Source organism: Gossypium hirsutum, chromosome A08 (assembly GCF_007990345.1).
Source record: "Gossypium hirsutum isolate 1008001.06 chromosome A08, Gossypium_hirsutum_v2.1, whole genome shotgun sequence".
Classification (NCBI taxonomy): Eukaryota; Viridiplantae; Streptophyta; class Magnoliopsida; order Malvales; family Malvaceae; genus Gossypium; species Gossypium hirsutum.
Genome location: NC_053431.1, coordinates 114672364 through 114694565, shown reverse-complemented (window position 1 = coordinate 114694565; position 22202 = coordinate 114672364). Strand labels below are relative to the sequence as shown.

Here is a 22202-nt window from a genome sequence, read left to right as displayed (position 1 = left end):
CTCTTTCTTTTATTATATTTCTATTATATCATTATTATAACATATATACTATGTATACACATTTCATATTATTTATTATAACATATATATAGAATAAGTTAACATATATAAATATATATAATCATCATTAATGTTGTCCACTTTAATGAAACAAAGGCATAATTGCTTCTTTAGTCCCTTTAATTTATTTCAGTTTATAATTAAACTTTAACCCTTACGCGATTTAGTCCATGTACTGTAATAATTCCTAATTTCATAAAAATTACCTATCCAAAATTTAATTCCTACATAACTAACCACGAAAATATTTAATAAAAATATTTACAGGTTCGTTTTACGGGAATAAAGTCTCGAAAATCACTTTTCGACACCCCTAACTATCAGGTCATTACACCTCGAATTACTCAAATAATCACAAAGAGGAAAGGAAATGTTTATAAAGGTTGTTATTCAAGCCATCCCAACTTTCACAATGACATGTTTTTTACTCCCTAAATATTTTTATGGTGAATTGGAAAGAATAATTGCTAATTTCTGGTGGTAGAAAGGACATGGTAAAATGGGCATTCATTGGTGCATGTGGAAACATTTGTGTGATCTTAAAGAGAATGGGGGTTTGGGTTTTAGGAGGTTAGATAAATTTAACGTTGCTTTGTTAGCCAAACAAGGGTGGTGACTCATTAATTATCCAGATTCTTTATTAGCTCATGTGTTGAAAGCAAAGTACTATCCAAATTCAGATTTCTTAAATGTAAAGTTAGGGAATATACCTTCGTATACCTGGAAGAGTGTGTGGGCAGCAAAAGGTCTCTTGAAAAATATATTGTGTTAGAGAGTGGGGTCAGGAGAAAAGATCTCTATTTGGGGAGACTTGTGGATTTCGGGGCCTGTGGAAGACAAGTTGAGTGAAAACAACAATAATGAGGACATTCGATTAGTCTCAGATTTAATTGATGTAACAGATAGAACATAGAAGGCAAATTTAATTAACAATACCTTTAGTGTGGATGTCGCAAGTAAAATTTTGTATATTCCCTTGGCGAGGGCAGTTCACAAGGATACCCAAATATGAAGAGGTGAGTCTTCCAGAGAATATACAGTCAGAAGCACCAATAAACTATTACAAGAGGGTAATTTTGCTCCTAAGAATAACATTATACAAGTCGAGCTAAATGAATTTTATATGAAATTTTGGAATCTTCAAATTCCCCCCAAAATTAAAATTAGATACAGAAGAATCGTAGTGGCAATATCTTGCGCTAGATGCTACATACCAGAGGAGGATAGGAACTATATTTTTCGAAATTGTCCTACAACAAAAGAGGTATAGAATTTTTTAAATCTATCTTAGATCTTATCTAATATTGACTAGAGTGTATGGGACTGTAACACCCCTAACCCGTATCTATCGTCAGAACATGTTTACGAAGCATTTTCGAAATTTACAGATCAAATAAATAGATATTTCACATCATATAGCATTCATATCAGAAACCAATTGAAATAACTCATAACGTCCCTTATATGAGCCATTAAGGCTCAAAATAAGCATTAGAATTAAATCAGGATCAAACCAAAAACTCAGAAAATTTTTCGAAAAATTTCAAAAGTTTTCAAGGTGCAAAGGACACACGCCCGTGAGATAGACTATGTGTCACACACGACTGAGACACACGCTCGTGTCTCTACCCGTGTGGACGAAATTAGGCCATTTCCAGGGTCATATTTCTCACCCAATTTGTCTTCCACCTACATTAACACTTTAACACATGCACAAGCCAATACAAAACATTCAAATCAAGCCAAAAATATGCATGATATATCAATACATATGTTTAACTATCCGATTTACTAAAATAACCATACATACATATTGGCATATTTTGCTATTTATACCATCACAAACCAATCACTAACATGTCCATATGATTTTCTACATTCATCCTTTTCAAATACACATCAAACATATTAAGACCATTTTTACATATCAAAACATACCATTTACAAGCCATACCAATGGCTAGTTTTTAACCAAACACATACATATATACATGCCATCATTGGCAACATTTAGCCTATACATGCCATTATAACCAAAAGTAATTTAATATTTATACTGAAATGAGCCGAAGGATAGTGTGATGATGCTTCGACCAGCTTCCAACCAATTCGAGCCTCCGAATTACTGTAAAACAGGGAAAATAAAACAGAGTAAGATTTTAAGCTTAGTAAGTTCGTATAACGAGAAATTAACTTATCATTCTTTTACATCTAATGTAAGCATACAAAATACATCCAAAGCAATTTGGCTAATAGCCTAAACACATACTTCATCAAACATGTTAGTTGTTTATTTCACATGAATATCAAGAAACATATATGAACTCATCAAATATCAAATTTCCATTTATTTTGTGTATATACGGATAATGATTCATTTCAAATTCATATATTTTCTCATGTTAGGATTTTTCCCATTGAATCATTTAAAATGTCGATGGACACACGGGTAGTACACACAAGGTGTATAAAACTATAATCTGTCAATTCATATACATGAATGCTCATGCAAACATGTAAACGGGAAGCTCTTTCGAGCCATATAACTGGAAACTTATGTGAGCCATGTAACGGAAAGCTCATCCGAGCCATAATTGGGAATCTTCAGAGAGCCATTTAATCGAGAAGCTCTGAAGAGCCATATATCGATACGCTCAAAAGAACTACGGTGTGTCCACAACACATGCAGAATCACAACCAATCGGGATGCTTCGAAGAGTTATTAACGAGAAGCTCGCAAGAACCATTTTACAGGAAGCTCATAAGAGCTAATAACGGGACACTTTTTTGAGCTGTGGTGTGTCCGTAACACATGCAAGACCACAACCAATACGGTAACCCTGTATTCATCGAATTTTATTTATTCAAACGGGACTTAATGTTTGTATGTCATCGTTGGATATGTGATTACTTTTATGTACAAAGCAATAATACAATCACATACATACAATCTAATTTAACATTTAAACATACAATTTAATTATATGAACTTACCTCAACAAGTGTTCGTGTACGTAAAATCTACTAATTTTATATTTTTTCTTTTCATCGATCTAACTCTGAATTTGGTCTATCCAGATCTATATGAATAAATTTAACATCAATTTAATACAATTCATACTCAATTCAATCCAATACACATCTTTGGAAAAATTATCATTTTGCCCATATACTTTTAATTAATTATGATTTCGTCCCTAGGCTCAAAAAATGAAATTCATGCAATTTAATCCTTATTCCAAGCCTAGAAAATTTATATATATTAATAGCAGCCCATGAATTCCAAAAAATTTAGAATTTTTCATAAATTCAACATCTTTTCAATTTAATCTGTAAATCATGATTTCATCAAAATTCTTTAATAAAATACTTTTAAATACCTAACATCTCAAATTCACCATCTAATAACTAAAATCATATAAACTCATCAATGGTAACTTCCAAAACTTTCAATAAAATAAAAAATTAAGGTAAAGGTTACTTGGACCTAATTGTAGCAATTTTAAAAACATGAAAATTTCAAGAAACGGGTAAGGGTTTGACTCACATGAAGTAAAAATTGAAGAACCAGCTTAAACCCTCTCTCCCATGGCTGTTTTTGGTCAAATTTGTTGGTGAAAATGTCTAGAAACCTTTAATTTCCAATTTGTTTCATTTTAATTTGGCAAAATTGTAAATAATTGGTTTTTATTTTATTAATTTCTCAGGTTATGCTGCCTCATCCACTTACTTTAGGCATATTTATGCCTTAAGTCCTCTCTTATTTATTAATTAATATATTTAATCACTTAATTAAGTACAACTCAACAAATCCAGACAAATTAGCAATCGGGGCAGTGATCAGAGACATTCAAGCACAAAAAGAGCATTTCCAAGAGATATTTTTTCAGTACATACCCAGATCGGTGAATCAACTTGCTCATACCCTAGCTTAAAAAGTTTTGAAAAAGGAAGAGGAACAATACCTGGTGAAAGGTGTGCTTGACTATGTCCATCATGAAATAGGGAGAAGAAGACCTCGATATCCAAATTGATGAAGCTTCAAGAGGGTTTTTGCGTAGAGGATAATGGTAGTAGAAAGGTTCTAAGAATTTTGGAAATTACTACTTTTTCAATAGCTGGGCGATAAAAAGGAAATGAATGATGTTTAATGGAGTCCAGCTATCGTGATTGACTGGATATTTGTGTTAAAGTTTCTTTATTTTGTTTGTTAAAGACCTTGAGCTGAGTCTGTTTTGTTTGTCTGAGCCAACCTTTGTTTTTTAGTTTTTTTTTATTGTGATTTACTCAAGTTTTTGGGCTGCGCCTGGTTACTTCTTGGGTTAGCTTTTTATTTTTCTTTTTATAATAAAATATCCAATCCACTTTATATATATATATAAAGACATAAGTCTCTCCTAAAATTAGTCTGCCTGTTCGCACGGATTCTCTGTCTGCCTTTTGGCACGTTCTCTTTTTACTTTCTGTCTCATTTGTTGTTTTCTCCTTCTGATTCTGGTTTTGTTTTCTTATTTTACATTTGTGTTCTGGTTGGGGTTGTTAATCACTTATGGAAGAAGAGTTGGCGAATCTGAGTCTATTGGATGAAGAGGAAGAAGCACTTCAAGAGAAAGGAGTGGTGATGGAAAGATCTTATCAATTCTATCTGGTGGGATGCTTTTTAACAGATAGTGTTGTCCATTTTCCTTCATTGTGTAACACTATGACTAATCTCTAGCACCCTATTAGAGGGATTTGCATTACGGATCTTGGAGAAAAAATGTATCTCTTTCAATTTTTTCATGAGGTTGACATCAATAGGGTAATTGCTGGAACACCGTGGTTCTTTAATAACCATTTGCTTATACTCCAAAAACTTCCAATTGGAGAAATTCCAGAAACATTGGCGTTAAATTTTACTGAGTTTTGAATACAAGTCCGTGAATTGTCCTCAAGGCTCATGACTGAAACGATGGCTAAACAATTCGGTGATTTTTGTGGTAAATTGTTTGATTATGATACTTCAATCCCGACTTTGGGCTATAAAAAATATATGCGCATTCGTGTTTTTTTGGATGTATCTGCTCCGTTAAAACATAAGAAGATCCAGATTGGTAAGACTATGATTGTTTATGCTCAATTTAAGTACGAAAAGTTAAGTCTATTTTGTTTATTTGTGGAAGACTGGGGCATGGTGAAAGTTATTGTCCTTATCGATTAAGAATCGATCCATCAAAAATAGTTTTTGGTTGGGACTTATCACTGCGTGCGATGTCTAAGCATCAGAACATGGTGGTGAACAGGTGGTTACGTGATGCTGATGGTTCACAGTGCAACACTGAAAATTTGGAAAGTCTCAATCAAAGTATCTTATTAAATGAAGGAAATGATATAGGGTGAAAATTAGAGGGAAATATGGGGAGCCATATGTCAAATACCAATTTAAATCTATTGGGATCTAATCAACATATCCCTATTGGGCAAAGTCAAAGGCGTAATTGGAGTAAAGGTGGAGCGCAAAATGCTAGGCTAGAATATGGGCTTATGGATTTGGTCTCAGAAGAGGAAAATGACCCCATTATTCCTGTAGGTTCTAATATTGGAAATGGATCCTTGGATTTATCAGCTAGCTCTGGTGAACAGAGCAGCCGGGCACAATGAAAATACTAAGCTGGAACACTCGTGGTTTGGGGAGATCACGAATTGTAAAAAGGCTCAAGAATAAGTTGAGAGCCATTAGTCCTCGAATTTTGTTTCTTATAGAGACAAAATTATGCTAAAAAAATCGAGTTGGTCAGGTTGAAGTGCGGCTTTGAAAATGGAATTGATATTGGGGCAATAGGTTCTAAAGGAGGGATTTCATTGGGCTGGAAAGGGAATTCTTTGATCAGTCTTAAGAGTTTCTCCTCTTTCCATATTGACGTTGAGATTATGATAATGAAGGTGGTGACACTTGGCAGTTAACGGGGCTTTATGGGAATCCGGATGAAAAATGTAAAGGGGATCCTTGGAAGTTACTTAGAAGCTAAGCTACGACCATTCTATTCCTTGGGTTGTATTGGGGGATTTCAACGAAATTGTAAATTATTTTGAAAAAAAGGTCGTCTTAGATCAGAATGTCAGATGAACGATTTGGGTTTTATAGGTCGGTGGTTCACATGGGAAAAAGGAAGAATTATATCTACAAATATTAGAGAGTGACTGAATCGTGGAGTGGCTACAATAGATTGGGTGGAGCTTTTCCCGAGTTATCAGGTTGAACATTTGAGTCATTCATTTTCTAATCATTTCCCCATTCTTCTTAATACCTTGGGAGGGAGACAAAATGATCAGTATTATAATGCAACAATGTTTCGGTTTGAGGCCAAATGGTGCTTAGAAAGCTCTTTTGAGGAGATGGTTAAAAGCTGGTGGAAAGATGCTACTAGAAGTATACCGAGTAGACTTGAGAGCATGGGTCTCTATATGCTAATTTGGAGTAAAGCCAGAAGCAGGGAGGTGAAGAGAAATCGGGTTGATTTAAAAGACAGACTGTCTTACCTTCATAATCAGGCTATTTTAGATGCGATTTTAGCTGAAATCACGGAGGTTCAATTAAGACTTAATTTAGAGGCAGGTAAGGAAGAGTTGTTTTGGGAGCAACGCGCCCGTGTCAACTGGCTTAAGAATGGTGATCGCAATACAAGTTACTTTCATAAAATTGCAGTTCAACAGCAGTTTCGAAGGCGAATTTCTACGTTAGAAGATGAAAGTAGAGGAAGGACTACATTAACAGAGGAGATTATAAAGATTGTCTCGGGTTATTTTGGAAAGCTTTTTCAGCTTCTGATATGGGTTTGGATGAGCACTTATTTAGTCTAGTGGAGAAAAAATTTACAGCTAGCATGAATGACATGTTGCTAAGACAGTTTACTAAGGAGGATATCACTTACGCTATTAAGATGATGGCCCCTAAAAGCACCCGGCGTTGATGGATTTTCCGCAATCTTTTTCCAAAGGTACTACCATATTGTTGGATCAGAGATTTTCTGTTATTGCTTATCTATTCTTAGTGGTCAGTCTGAAGTAGGGGATATTAATAAAACACACATTATCTTGATTCCCAATGTTGATAAACCAAAAAATATGTCACAGTTCAGACCTATAAGCCTTTGTAATGTTGTTTACAAAATTATTGCGAAAGTCTTGGTAATTCGTATGAGTTCTATTTTGGGTAGCTGCATTAATGAAGCTCAAGGGGCTTTCATTATAGGAAGGCTTATTTCAGACAACGTATTGATCGCTTATGATGTTCTTCATTCCCTTAAGATGAAGAACAGTGGCAAGAGAGGGAACTTTGCGCTTAAACTCGATATGAGTAAATCATATGACCGGGTTGAATGGGATTTTCTGGCAGGTATGATGAAGCACTTGGGTTTCCATGAGGATTGGATTGTCCTCATTATAAGATGCGTATGTTCAGTTTCCTATTCTATTAATCTTAATGGAATCAATGATGAATGGTTTTCTCCTATAATAGGATTAAGACAAGGAGATCCTCTCAGTCCCTATCTGTTTCTGATTTATTTGAAGGTTTCTCTACGCTGATTCAGGATGCCAAAAAGAAAGGTTGGATGATGGGTGTAACTGTTGGTAGGGAGAGATTGGCTGTTAATCATTTGTTTTTTGCTGATGATTGTATCCTCTTTGGTGATGCATCGTGTGAAGGGGCAAGAGTGGTCCGAGATATCATTAGGGAATATGAGATGGCCTCGGGTCAACGGGTGAATTTCGATAAGTCTTTTATTTACTTCGGGGCTAATGTGAGCTCAAATGTCGAGGATATCATCAACTTATTAGGAGTCCGAATGGCTACAAATCCTGAGAAGTATCTAGGTTTGCCTATGATGGTGGGTCGGAGAAAAACATGGCTTTTGCTAATTTTTTTGATAGATTCAAAAAAAGAGTTGATGGGCGGAGTTTGCGCTTTCTGTCAATGGGGGGTAAAGAGGTTTTCATTAAATCGGTCTTGCAGACAACCCAACATTATGCAATGCAATGTTTTCTTTTGCCAAAAAAGTTATGTCACAAGCTTGAAGGGATTATGAATAGGTTCTGGTGGTCTAACAATAAGACGTCGAAGGCAATTCATTGGAGCAGTTGGGATAAGCTATGCAAACCGAAGTGTGCTGGTGGGTTAGGTTTTAAAAACTTGTTTTTTGTTTAATAAGGCCTTATTGGCAAAACAGGTTTGGCATATTTTATCTCAGCCGCATTGTCTACTTGCAAGAGTTTTAAAAGCTCGTTATTCCCCGTTTTCTGATATACTATCTGCGAAGATTGGTTTTTACCCTTCTTTTACCTAGAGAAGTATTTGCAGCGCTTGGGAGTTGATTGCGGAAGGGATTGTGTGGAGGGTTGGCAGTGATGCTCACATCAATAATTGGAATGACCCTTGGCTGCCTGGAAGAGAGAATAACAGAGTTTCAGTTCAGGAGATTAGGCTTACTTGGATGACTGTTAGTCAGCTAATTGAAACAGAATCTAATACCTAGAATAGGGAGTTGGTTCATTATTTAGTTGATAAAGATACAACAGTTCGAATCTTTTCTATTCCGATTTTGGGTGTAGCTCAGAGGATATACTGGTTTGGAAACACAAAGGTTCTGGGGAGTACACTGTTAAGAGTGGCTATCGAGTCCTAACTACAGCTCTTTTACAATACAATACGCATATTTCCTCTACTATCGATGATTATAATGAATTTTACAAAGCCCTATGGTCACTGAATATTCCACAAAAAATTAAAATTCATGCCTAAAGGCTTTTTAATGATCTGTTGCCCTACTTTGGTAGTCTGGCGCGCCTAACGTTGAATGTGGAAGTCGCTTGCCCTCTGTGTAAGGAAAATATGGAGGATTTAGATCATTTGGTATGGTTCTGTGATACCTTACAGAGTGTGTGGGCTTCCTTACCAGTAAAGATTCCACATTGGAAACTTTGTTGTGTTGTAAGAGTCGATTTGCTAGAACGTTTTCTACAGCAAATGAGCAACAAAAACGTATCATTTCTATTTCCATTTGGGGGTTATGGTATCGCAGAAACAAACTAATACATGAAGGGGTCAAATTTTCTTTGCAAAAGTTTATAGGGTTTATTCGAGGTTATGAACAAGAGCTCAGTCTTAATCAAGAAAATCTGTCCTTCTCTTAAAGTTATGGTGAAGGATCGTGGAGACCCCCAGATGATGGAGTTATCAAGATAAACTTTGATGCGGCTTTTCAAAAAGAAGACAAAATCGCTACAACAGCAGTTTTAGCCAGAGATCCTATAGGAGAAATCGTAGGAGCAGAAACTTATCTCATCGAGGAAGTTGCTGACGCCTTTGTAGCAGAAGCACAGGCTTGTGAAAGAGCACTAAATCTTTGCGACTGAGATGGGCTTTTAGTGCCTGGTTGTGGAAGGTGACTCCTTGTCTGTAATCAAGAGTATTAAGAAGAAAGAGGAAGATAAATCGGTTCTTAGGTCGATTACTCATCATATTTGTAAAATGGGTTTGCATCTTGATATGGTATCTTACCTTTTTGTACCCAGAATGGTTAACAGAGCAGCAGTTCATACTCTTGCGTTGGAAGGCTGGAGAAGGCAGATTTGCGGTGGTTGGGTTAATGGCGTGCCTGATTCAGTGAAGAAGATAGCAATGGAATACCTCTTGGCTTGGATCCAGTACCTCTAAGGTTCCTCTTGTTTGCTTTGAAATTGGAGAAGGTTCGATGAGTCTCCATTGTTCGTGTTCAAAGCTTTTTCCTTCTCCTTTCCTTGGGTCCGATTTCTTTTCTTCTAATTTTGGAAAGAGATTTGGCTGATATTTTGAATTTGGATAGGTTTGGCTCAAGACGTTTCTTTTCTTTCTGCTTTTCTTTTAGATTGGTAGTTTCTAGGAGTTCATTTATTACTTGCTTTGACAGTTGTTTCCCTGTTTCTTTTGCTGTCCTGTCTTTTCATGTTACCGTTTGTGGCTTTTCTGTTACAGCTATTGCCTTGAGCCTTGCACTCATTAATATTAGTAAGTTTTTTACTAAAAAAAAAAGACATAAGAAGTCCGAAAAAATTAAAAGTTCCAAAATAATATGCAAAAATTTAAAATTTAATATTTTCAATCATACTTCAGAATATGCAAAAATTTGAATTTGAATAAGCAAAATAATATAAAATCAAACAAAAAACTAATTTTAGGTAAATTTATTCATAATTCACAATAAATAAATATAAATTAACGAAACTAATTATATCTTATCTAAACAAATTTAAACATAACAATTTCACAACACTACAAGGAATTAAGCTTTTAGCGTCGTTTTTTACAGCGTTTGGACCGAAAACGCCGCAAAGGTTATACATTAGTGGTGCTAACTGAAAAACACTGCAATAAGTAAAGTAATAGCGGCATTTTTAAACGCCGTAAAAGGTAAAGGATTAGCGGCGTTTTTGAATAAACGCCACAAAAGGTAAGCAATAGCGGCATTTTTTCATAAATGCCGCGAATATGTATTAAATTTTTATGAAACAACGCTCTTTTTTTACCATCAAAACACAGTTCCCCCTCCCCAAAATCCCTAAATTTTTTCCCAAACCCCTTTTTTTCCCCAATTTCTTTTCCCCAAATCAGGTCCCCCTTCTAGAAATCCCAAAGTTTTTTTACCAAATCTTTTTCTATTTTTCCCTAATTTCTTTTCCTCAAATCAATTCCCCCTCTCCGAAATCACAAACCTACAGCAACGCAGAAACAACTATTCCTTTCCCTAATCTCTCATTTTTCAAATCCTAACCCACAGCAACGCAGAAACATCTCTTCGCATAAACATTTCACCAGAAACAACAACCCAGAAACAACAACCTCATCTGGTAATTTTTCATTTCATTCTATTATTTATTTATATCTACTTTTTTTTTAAATTTTGGATAATGTTCTTAATTTGGTTAAGTCTCAACCATGATTTATTCATTTATTCTTATTTAGACCCTATTTGTAGTCATATTCATAATGTAACACACCTACCCGTATTCATTGCCAGAATAGCGTACGAAGCATTACCAGAGTTTTCGAATTAATTGTTTTTTTAACGCAATAGAAACCCTTTATAAATATCTAACCTTCCCTGTAATTTTAAATCGAGACCAATCTACATCAACCCGAGTAGTATTCTCTAACCAGAATTTAGCCCGTTCAGGATCATCATCAACTGCTGCTTGGAATTCTTCGACCCTAAATTTTCAGATTTTATTAATTAGAGCTTTTCCTTTTCTGATAGATCCAGTACCTGTACTCTGTGGGATCTCAGGAACTGGTGGAGGAGTAGGAGGGAGAGCTTGAACTTGCTGCACTATAGGGTTAGTTCTTAAGTATTGACTAAATCATTCATTCATCATTTGAAAGAAGGTTGTTTTTGCCTCCTCCGCTCGATCCTCTGTCTCGAGCCTTCTACTGCTAGTTTCTTCTCTTTGTACTGAAGCCGGAGCATGACTCTCAGCTTGCTCGAATTGAGCTCGATCGGATGACATTACTATAAGAAAAACACATTTTAAATGGTCAGGAGATATCACACTATCAATAATAATTTAAATTGCATGTATAGCTAATCCCGTATTTGATACGTTGGTCCTAGAACCGGCTAAATCGTAGCTCTGATACCAACAAATGTAACACCCCTTACTCGTATTCGTTGTCGAAATAGGGTACGAGGCATTACTGGAGTTTACGAATTAATTTTTTTAAACTCAATATAACCCCTTTATAGATATCTAACCTTCCCTGAAATTTTAAACCGAGACAAATCTACATCAACCAATCCAATTCAACATATTTTCAAGATAGATTCATGCATATTTATAAGATAACTTCATCATATACCAAAATTAAGATTTGTTAGCCATACCAATGGCTGACCTTACAATCATTTCACATTAACATTTACTATATTAGCTTATACATGCCATTGATTTCCAAAATAAAGTTTCTTTATATTCAGAAATCTTGAGGTTGATAGTGTAATGTGTCTCCAACCGAATCCGACCTCCGAGATCTTAACACTACAAAATAGGGGAAAAGGAAACAGGGTAAGCACTTTGTGCTTAGTAAGCTCATGTAACAAGAATTATACTTACCTAATATTTTCAATACAATGCAATAAACATTCAAAAATCCATTCAATGCATTATTACCCTAACATGCACAAACTCAACGTTCAAGTTAGTCCAATAATTTCCATGTATCAGTAATATATACCATGATTGATGAGCTCATCAATACCATAATTTACATTCCCTTGTTATTTTTTAATATTTATCCCGTTAAATTTCTCAAAATTTTGATGAATTTTTCAAAGGTACACTTTTAGTGTACAATTCTGGGTCCGTCAATTCATATTCATGTGCGCACATTTCCATTTCAGAGAGCACACTCCCGCAAACCTCATCCTTACAGTGGGATTACCAGTCTAGGCTAAATCCCCTGTAATATAAACTCATAGAGTATTGTCGGGATTATCAGTCCAGGATAAATCCCCTACAACGACAATTACTCTAATGAGCTTGGATCTGAATTACTAGTCCAGGCTAAATTCAGACCCTAATTCGGATTACCCGTCTGGGCTAAATCAATTTTCCACATATTCTTCGGGAGGGCTATATCAAGATAGGATCACCCGTCCGGGCTAGATCCTTTTTACCGTCAATTCCTTTTCAGAGATCCATCGACTTTTCCTTTCATTCAATCAGGATTTTTTCCCCTTTTATCAAATATATCAATGTTTCATCAATTTTCATACAATGAATATTAAAATCATATTCACATCAATAACATACATTTCTAGAATTTAAGAATATAATTTAAGTTACATGAACTTACCTCGATACTTGTTCGTATACAAAAATCTACTAATCCCGAACTTTTTCTTTTCCTAGATCTAGCTTCGTATTTGAATTTTCTGGATCTAAATAAATAAATTTAATCATCAATTTAATACATTTCATGTTCTTATGCAACATTCTCTATAATTTCACTATTATTTATAGTTCATTCAAAGTTGTCTACTTGAGTCATAGTCACTAAATTATTTTTTTCTTGAGCTAAAAAACTCCAAATTAAGATCTGCTAAATTTCCCTGAAACTAGACTCACATATCTTCTTACCATAAAATTTTTAGAATTTTTGGTTCAGCCAATAAGTAGAGTTTATTCTTTAAATTCACCCATGCTCTGCTGTCTGACAGTTCTGACCCTTCTTCACTAAAAATTAATTATCTCTTCATAAAGGATTTGGATGATGTTCCTGTTTATTTATTTTGAAAATATACTCATTTATGATTTTAAACATATAAATTTAAGCCCCTAATTATTTTTATTCAATTTTTTATGATTTTTTAAAGTCAGAACAAGGGAACCCAAATTCATTCTGACCTTGTCTCACAAAATTTATTATATCTCATGATTTACAATTCCATTGCTTACACCATTTCTTTTATGAGAAACTAGACTCAATAAGCTTTAATTCAATAATTTTTTTCATATTCTAATTCGATTTCCACAATTTATGGTGATTTTTCAAAGTTTGCTTACTGTTGCTGTCCAAAGCTGTTTTAGTGCAAGATGTTTATTACCATTTTCCCCTAAGCTTTTAATAAATGATAATTTCGCCCCTACTCAATTAGCCTCTCAATTGAGCTGATTTTTCTAAATTAACACTTAATTCTATCACTTTAAACTACTTTATAACCTTTTGGAATTAGAATTTCAGCACTAGTTTTTAATTCCAAGCATTATCACAATTAGGTCCTAAAAATCAATTTCTATTGAAATTACCTAATAAAATCATTCATAAACAAATTGAAGCTTTAATTTCATGCTATTTCATCATAAAATTACAGCACTCAACCATAGTGACTTTCAATTTCATCCATGAAATCAAAAACTAATGAATTTAATAGTAGGACCTAGTTGTAAAAGTCTTAAAAACACAAAAATTATAAGAAAAAGCCAAGGATTAAATCACTTGGTGAAAAAATTATAGAATACCAGCTTAAAGAACCCCTCCTATGGTGTTTTGGCTGATGAGAATGAGGAGAAATGAAGAGAAATCTAGATATTTCCTATTTAGTCCTATCTTTATTTAGTTAATTATGCAATATTTCAATTTTGCCCTTAAATCATCAATTTTCCTGCTGATTTCATGCCCTTGCCGTCCAACCCAAATAAATTTTGGGTTTAATTTCCTGTTAGATCCTTTCTCATTAGACACTTAAGCTATCTAATCATTCTAGCTACTTTTAAACCTTTTTCAATTTAGTCCTCTTCATTTAATTAGCTACCCAAACATTAAAATTTTCTAAGGAAATTTTAATACCACATCACTAAAATTTCATAAATATTTATAAAAATATTTCTGACTCGGTTTTATGATATCAAGATCTCAATACATTGTTTTTACCCGATTTCTTCAATAATTTCTTTTTCTAACTAACCACGAAATCGGTAAAATTTTTCTATCGATATTTTCATATGATTTTCCTATTATATTCATGAAAAAATATTAAAATAAATTTCTCTTTAAATCGAATTTGTGGTTACAAAACCACTATTCTGATAATCTTGAATTTAGGCCATTACAACTCTCCCCCCTTTTAAGGATTTTTGTCTTCAAAAATCTTACTAGTAAAGAGATTCGGGTAATGTTTCCTCATTGTATCCTCCGGTTCCCATGTCGCTTCCTCAAACCCGTGCTTTTTCCATAATACTTTCACCAAATTTATCTTTTTATTTCTAAGCTCCTTTGTTTCCCGTGCCAATATCTTGACTGGTTCTTCACTGTAAGTCATATCCGGTTGAATCTTCACTTCTGTCAGAGAAATAACATGTGAAGGATCTGATCGATATCGTCGTAACATAGATACATGAAAAACATTATGGATTCTATCAAGTTCCAGTGGTAATGCCAATCGATAAGCGATCGGTCCAATTCTTTCTATGATTTTATATGGCCCGATAAATCTTGGACTCAATTTACCCTTTCGACCGAATCGGAGAACTTTCTTCCAAGGAGTCACTTTCAGGAATACCTTATCACCGACCTGAAATTTAATCTCTTTTCGTTTAAGATCGGCATATGATTTTTGACGATCAGAAGTTGCTTTTAGACTATGCCGAATAACCTTTACATTTTCTTCTGTTTCCCGGATCAAATCAATCCCATGTATCTTCTTTTCACTGAGCTCTGTCCAATATAACGGTGTTCTACTTTCTACCATACAAAGCTTCATACAGGGCCATTTTAATACTGGATTGATAACTGTTATTGTAAGCAAATTCAATCAAAGGTAGATACCTCTCCCAATTACCTTCAAACTCTAGTATACAACATCGGAGCATATCTTCCAATACTTGAATTACACACTCAGATTGACCATCTGTCTGAGGATGAAATATAGTGTTGAAATACAACTGAGTACTCAAGGCTTCTTGCAATTTGTCCCAGAAACGAAAAGTAAATTGGGGATCTCTATCCGATATAATAGAGACAGACACTCCATGTAGTTTGACAATCTCAGATATGTACAATTCAGCCAGTTTATCTAAAGAATAATCCATACATATCAGAAAAAAGTGCACTGAATTTTTCAATTGGTCAACAATTACCCAACGAGCATCTTTTTTCCTTAGAGACAATGGTAACCCCGATACAAAATCCATAGTGATTATTTCCCATTTCCATTCCGGTATAGTAATTGGCTGAAGTAACCCCGAAGGTACCTGATGTTCAGCTTTAACTTGCTGACATATCAAACACTTTGATACAAACTCAGAGATATCACGTTTCATACCCAACCACCAATATATCTTTTTTAGATCATTATACATTTTATTACTCCCCGGATGTACAGACATAGTATCGCTGTGAGCCCCGTGTAAAATATTCTGTATGAACTCTGAATTTTGAGGTACACATACCCTACCTCTGAATAACAAACAAACATCAATCCCAACCTGAAATTCAAAATCAGTACCTAATTCACACTGTGCCCGTTTAACCTATAACTTCTCATCTTTCTTCTGAGCTTCACATATTTGCTGTAGAAATGTCAGTTTAGCTCTCAATTCAGCTATGATTGAACCATCATCAGTCAGTGACAACCGAGTATTCATAGCTCGTAAAGAAAATTGAGATTTTCGGCTCAAAGCATTAGCTACAACATTAGCCTTACTTGGATGGTAATCAATAATCAAATCGTAGTCCTTTATCAGTTCAGGGCACCTGTGCTGTCTCAAATTCAAATCTTTCTGCGTCATCAAATATCTCATGCTTTTATGATCAGTATAAATATGACATTTCTCACCGTACAAGTGATGCCGCCTTATCTTCAGTGCAAATACAATAGCAGCAAATTCAAGTTCATGTACTTGGTAATTTCTTTCATGTGGTTTAAGTTGTCTTGAAGCATAGGCTATTACTTTACCTTATTGCATCAAGACACAACCTAAACCATTTAATGAGGTATCATTATAAATAACAAATTCCTTACCTGGTTCAGGCTGTACTAATACAGGTGCTTTCATTAGTAGATCTTTCAATAGGTTAAAACTCTGCTAACATTCATCAGTCCACTCGAAGTTTATATCTTTCTGCAATAATCGAGTTATTGGAGAAACTATCATAGAGAATCCCTATACAAATCTCCGATAATAACCAGCTAAACCCAAGAAACTTCTAACTTTAGACACATTCTTCGGTGGACTCCAATTAAAAATAGCTAAGATTTTACTTGGATCTACCCTGATGCCTTTGGCAGATACAATATCTCCAAGAAAACCCACTTTTCTAAGCCAAAATTCACATTTACTGAATTGAGCATACAACTGCTTCTCTCGCAGAATTTGTAACACAATTCTCAAATGTTCTGCATGTTCTTCTTCATCCCAAGAATAAACCAAAATATCATCAATGAATACTACCACAAATCTGTCTAAGTACGGTCTGAATATCCGGTTCATCAAATCCATAAATACTGGAGGGGCATTAGTTAGCCCAAATGGCATAACCAGAAACTTATAATGCCCGTACTTAGTTTCGAAAGTTGTTTTTGGCACATCTGACTCATTTACTCGTAGCTGATAATAACCTAATCGGATATCAATCTTTGAAAACACAGTAGCACCTTTTAGCTGATCAAATAAATCATCAATCCGGGGCAATGGTTACTTATTTTTTATGGTCACTTTATTGAGCTACCGGTAGTCGATACATAGTCTCAAAGACCCGTCCTTTTTTTTCACAAATAGAACCGAAGCACCCCAAAGTGAATGACTCGGTTGGACAAAACCCTTATCAACAAGTTTCTGCAATTATGTCTTTAACTTCTTTAGTTCTGTAGGAGTCATCCGGTATGGAGCTATGGAAATCGGAGTAGTTCCTGGAATCAAATCTATAGAAAATTCCACTTCTCTTTTTGGTGGCAACCCTGGTAATTCCTCTAGAAGCACATCAGAAAATTCACATACCACTGGCACTGCCTGTATCTTTGACTCAGATACTTTGGTGTCAAGTACATAAGCCAAGTAAGTATCATATCCTTTTTTGACATACCTCTATGATGCCATCACTGAAATCACATTAGATAACCCCTTTGTCTAATCAGATTTAACCAGAAGTAACTCACCATTCTGACATTTTAACACAATATATTTTTGTCTACAATTTACTACTGCATCATGCTGGTTTAGCCAATCCATGCCCAATATCACGTCAAATTCATCAAATTGCAGTAGCATCAAATCAGTCAGGAAACAATAACCTCTTACCATCAGTAGACAATTTTTACAAATTTTATCCACCAAAACAGATTGGCCCAAAGGGTTCGAGACTTTAACCACAAATTCAATAGGTTCAATAAATAAATCTTTAACACATGCAAGCTTTATACATATATATGAATGCGTAGAACCGGGATCAATTAATGCAGTAATATCAGAGTCAAGTAAAGAAAATGTACCAATAATAACATCGGGTGCTAAGGCATCTTCTCTGGCACGAATGGCATATGTCCTAGCAGGTGCTCGTGCCTCAGGCCTGCCTGCAGTATCTTTTGTAGCTCCTCGCCTACCACTGACATTACCTGATGGTCGAGGTGGTCTACCTCTCGAAACTGGATTAATCGGCTTCGATGTCTGTTCAGCTTCTTTTTCACCCCTTTTTGGACAATCTCTAAGGAAATGATCAAGTGAACAACATCGGTAACAAGCCCCACTTTTCAACTGGCATTCTTTAAAATGAGCTTTATTACAGTATTGGCATTTCGGCGTAGGGGTTCCAACACTGCCAACACTGGTCACTGATGGAGTGAAAGGTCTTGGATTAGTGCGTTGAGAACCTCCCTCTCTACCCGAATACCTGGTGGCTGAGGTAGAATGAGCCTGGTACTTCTTCAATTTCTTTAGAGCAGAAAATTGAGATTTTCCCATCGGTCTTTTACTAAAAATTTGAGCTTCCCTCTCAACTTGTTTCTTCTCTTTGCTCAATTCTTCTACTTTATAAGCTCTCTTTGCCAATGTAGCAAACTCTCGAATTTCAAGAATTTCAATCAGTAGCTTAATGTCTTCATTCAACCCTTCTTCAAATTTTTTGCACATTTCGGCTTTTGACTGTACCCATTCCCGAGCATATTTACTCAACCAAACAAATTCTCTTTCATACTCAGATATCGATCTATTGCCCTGTTTCAGCTCAAGAAATTCTTTTCTTTTTCGATCAAGGAACCTCTGGCTGATATATTTCTTTTTAAATTAGTTTTGAAAGAACTCCCATGTAATTTCTTCTTTCGGAACAACTGAAGCTTTAGTATTCCACCAATGATAAGCTGTGTCTTTTAGCAGTGAGACGGCACATTTCAGACATTCTTCTACTGTGCAAGATAATTCTTCCAAAACCCGAGTAGTATTCTCTAACTAGAATTTAGCCCGTTCAGGATCATCATCAACTACTGCTTGGAATTCTTCAACCCCATATTTTCAGATTTTATCAACTGGAGCCTTTCCTTTTCTGATAGATCCAGTACTTATACTCTGTGGGATCTCAAGAACTGGTGGAGGAGCAGGAGGGAGAGCTTGAACTTGCTGCACTATATGGTTAGTTCTTAAGTATTAACTAAATCATTCATTCATCATTTGAAATAAGGTTGTTTTTGCCTCCTCCCCTCGATCCTCTGTCTCGAGCCTTCTACTGCTAGTTTATTCTCTTTGTACTGAAGTCGGAGCATGACTCCCAGCTTGCTCGAATTGAGCTCGATCGAATGACATTACTATAAGAAAAACACATTTTAAATGGTCAGGAGATATCACACTATCAATAATAATTTAAATTGCATGTATAGCTAATCCTGTATTTGCTACGTTAGTCCTAGAACCGGCTAAATCGTAGCTCTGATACCAACAAATTTAACACCCCATACTCGTATTCGTTGTCTAAATAGGGTACGAGGCATTACTGGAGTTTACGAATTAATTTTTTTAAACTCAATATAACCCCTTTATAGATATCTAACCTTCCCTGCAATTTTAAACCGAGACCAATCTACATCAACCAATCCAATTCAACTTATTTTCAAGATAGATTCATGCATATTTATAAGATAACTTCATCATATACCAAAATTAAGATTTGTTAGCCACACCAATGGCTGACCTTACAATCATTTCACATTAACATTTACTATATTAGCTTATGCATGCCATTGATTTCCAAAATAAAGTTTCTTTATATATCGAAATCTTGAGGTTGATAGCGTGATGTGTCTCCAACCGAATCCGACCTTCGAGCTTTTAACACTACAAAACAGGGGAAAAGGAAACAGGGTAAGCACTTTGTGCTTAGTAAGCTCATGTAACAAGAATTATACTTACCTAATATTTTCAATACAATGCAATAAACATTCAAAAATCCATTCAATGCATTATTACCCTAACATGCACAAACTCAACATTCAAGTTAGTCCAATAATTTCCATGTATCAATAATATATAAAATGATTGATAAGCTCATCAATACCATGATTTCCATTCCCTTATTATTTTTTAATATTAATCCCGTTGAATTTATCGGAATTTCGATGGATTTTTCAAAGGTATACTTTTAGTGTACAATTCTGGGTCCGTCAATTCATATTCATGTGCGCACATTTCCATTTCAGAGAGCACACTCCCGCGAGCCTCATCCTTACAGTGGGATTACCAGTCTAGGCTAAATCCCTTGTAATATAAACTCATAGAGTATTATCGAGATTACCAGTCCAGGCTAAATCCCCTGTAACGACAATTACTCTAATGAGCTTGGATCTGAATTACCAGTCCAGACTAAATTCAGACCCTAATTTGGATTACCCGTCCGAGCTAAATCCATTTTCTACATATTCTTCGAGAGCGCTATATCAAGATAGGATCACCCGTCTGGGCTAGATCCTTTTTACCGTCAATTCCTTTTCAGAGATCCATCGAATTTCTTCCCGTTTTATCAAATATATCAATGATTCATCAATTTTCATACAATTAATATTAAAATCATATTCACATCAATAACATACATTTCAAGCATTTAAGAATATAATTCAAGTTACGTGAACTTACCTCGATACTTGCTCGTATACACAAATCTACTAATCCCGAACTTTTTCTTTTCCTAGATCTAGCTTCGTATTTGAATTTTCTGGATCTAAATAAATAAATTTAATCATCAATTTAATACATTTCATTTTCATATGCAACATTCCCTATAATTCCACTATTATTTATAGTTCATTCAAAGCTGTCTACTTGAGTAATAGTCACTAAATCATTTTTGTCTTGAGATAAAGAACTTAAAATTAGGATCCACTAATTTTCCCTGGAACTATACTCACATATATTCTTACCACAAAATTTTCAGAATTTTTGGTTTAGCCAATAAGTACAGTTTATTCTTTAAATTCACCCATGTTCTGCTGTCTGACAATTCTGACCATTTTTCACTTAAAATTAATTATCTCTTTATAAAGGATTTGGATGATGATTTCGTTTGTTTCTTTTGAAAATAAACTCATTCAATATTATAGAAATATAAATTTAAGCCCCTAATTATTTTTCTTCAATTTTTTATGATTTTTAAAAGTCAGAACAGGGGAACCTGAATTCATTCTGACCTTGTCTCACAAAATTTATTATATCTCATGATTTACAATTCCATTAATTACACCATTTATTTTTTGAGAAACTAGACTCAATAAGCTTTAATTCAATACTTTTTTCATCTTCTAATTAGATTTCCAAAATTTATGGTGATTTTTCAAAGTTAGCCTACTGCTTCTGTCCAAAATTGTTTTAGTGCAAGATGTTTATTACCATTTTCCCCTAAGCTTTTAATAAATGATAATTTCGTCCCTACTCAATTAGCCTCTCAATTGAGCTTATTTTTCTAAATTAACACTTAATTCTATCACTTTAAACTACTTTATAACCTTTGGGAATCAGAATTTAAGCACTAGATTTTAATTCCAAGCATTGTCACAATTAGGTCCTAAAAATCAATTTCTATTGAAATTACCTAATAAAATAATCTCATAAAAAATTAAAGCTTAAATTTCATGCTATTTCATCATAAACTTATAGAAATAAACCATGGTGACTTTCAATTTCATCCATGAAATCAAAAACTAATGAATTTAATAGTAGGACCTAGTTGTAAAAGTCTTAAAAACACAAAAATTATAAGAAAAAGCCAAGGATTAACTCACTTGGTGCAAAAATTATAGAATATCAACTTAAAGAACCCCTCCTACGGCATTTTGGCTGATGAGAATGAAGAGAAATGAAGAGAAATCTAGATATTTCCTATTTAGTCCTATCTTTATTTAGTTAATTATGCAATATTCTAATTTTGCCCTTAAATCATCAATTTTCTTGCTGATTTCATGCCCTTGCCGTCCAGCGCAAATAAATTTTGGGTTTAATTGCCTTTTAAATCCTTTCTTATTAGACACTCAAGCTATTTAATCATTCTAGCTACTTTGACATCTTTTTCAATTTAGTCCTTTTCATTTAATTGACTACCCAAACATTAAAATTTTCTAACAAAATTTTAATACCACATCACTAACATTTCATAAATA

At 34.5% G+C, this 22202-nt stretch overlaps 1 long non-coding RNA gene across 1 annotated transcript; it reads right to left on the bottom strand.

Annotated features, from left to right (window-relative positions):
- Positions 1-1953: 1953 nt before the first annotated feature.
- LOC121204628 (uncharacterized) lies at positions 1954-10044 on the bottom strand. The gene is made up of 4 exons (XR_005899806.1): positions 9599-10044; positions 8994-9494; positions 4026-8914; positions 1954-2185 (listed from the first exon to the last, which is right to left on the bottom strand). It is a non-coding gene; the product is annotated as an uncharacterized lncRNA (long non-coding RNA).
- Between the last annotated feature and the right edge of the window lie 12158 nt (positions 10045-22202).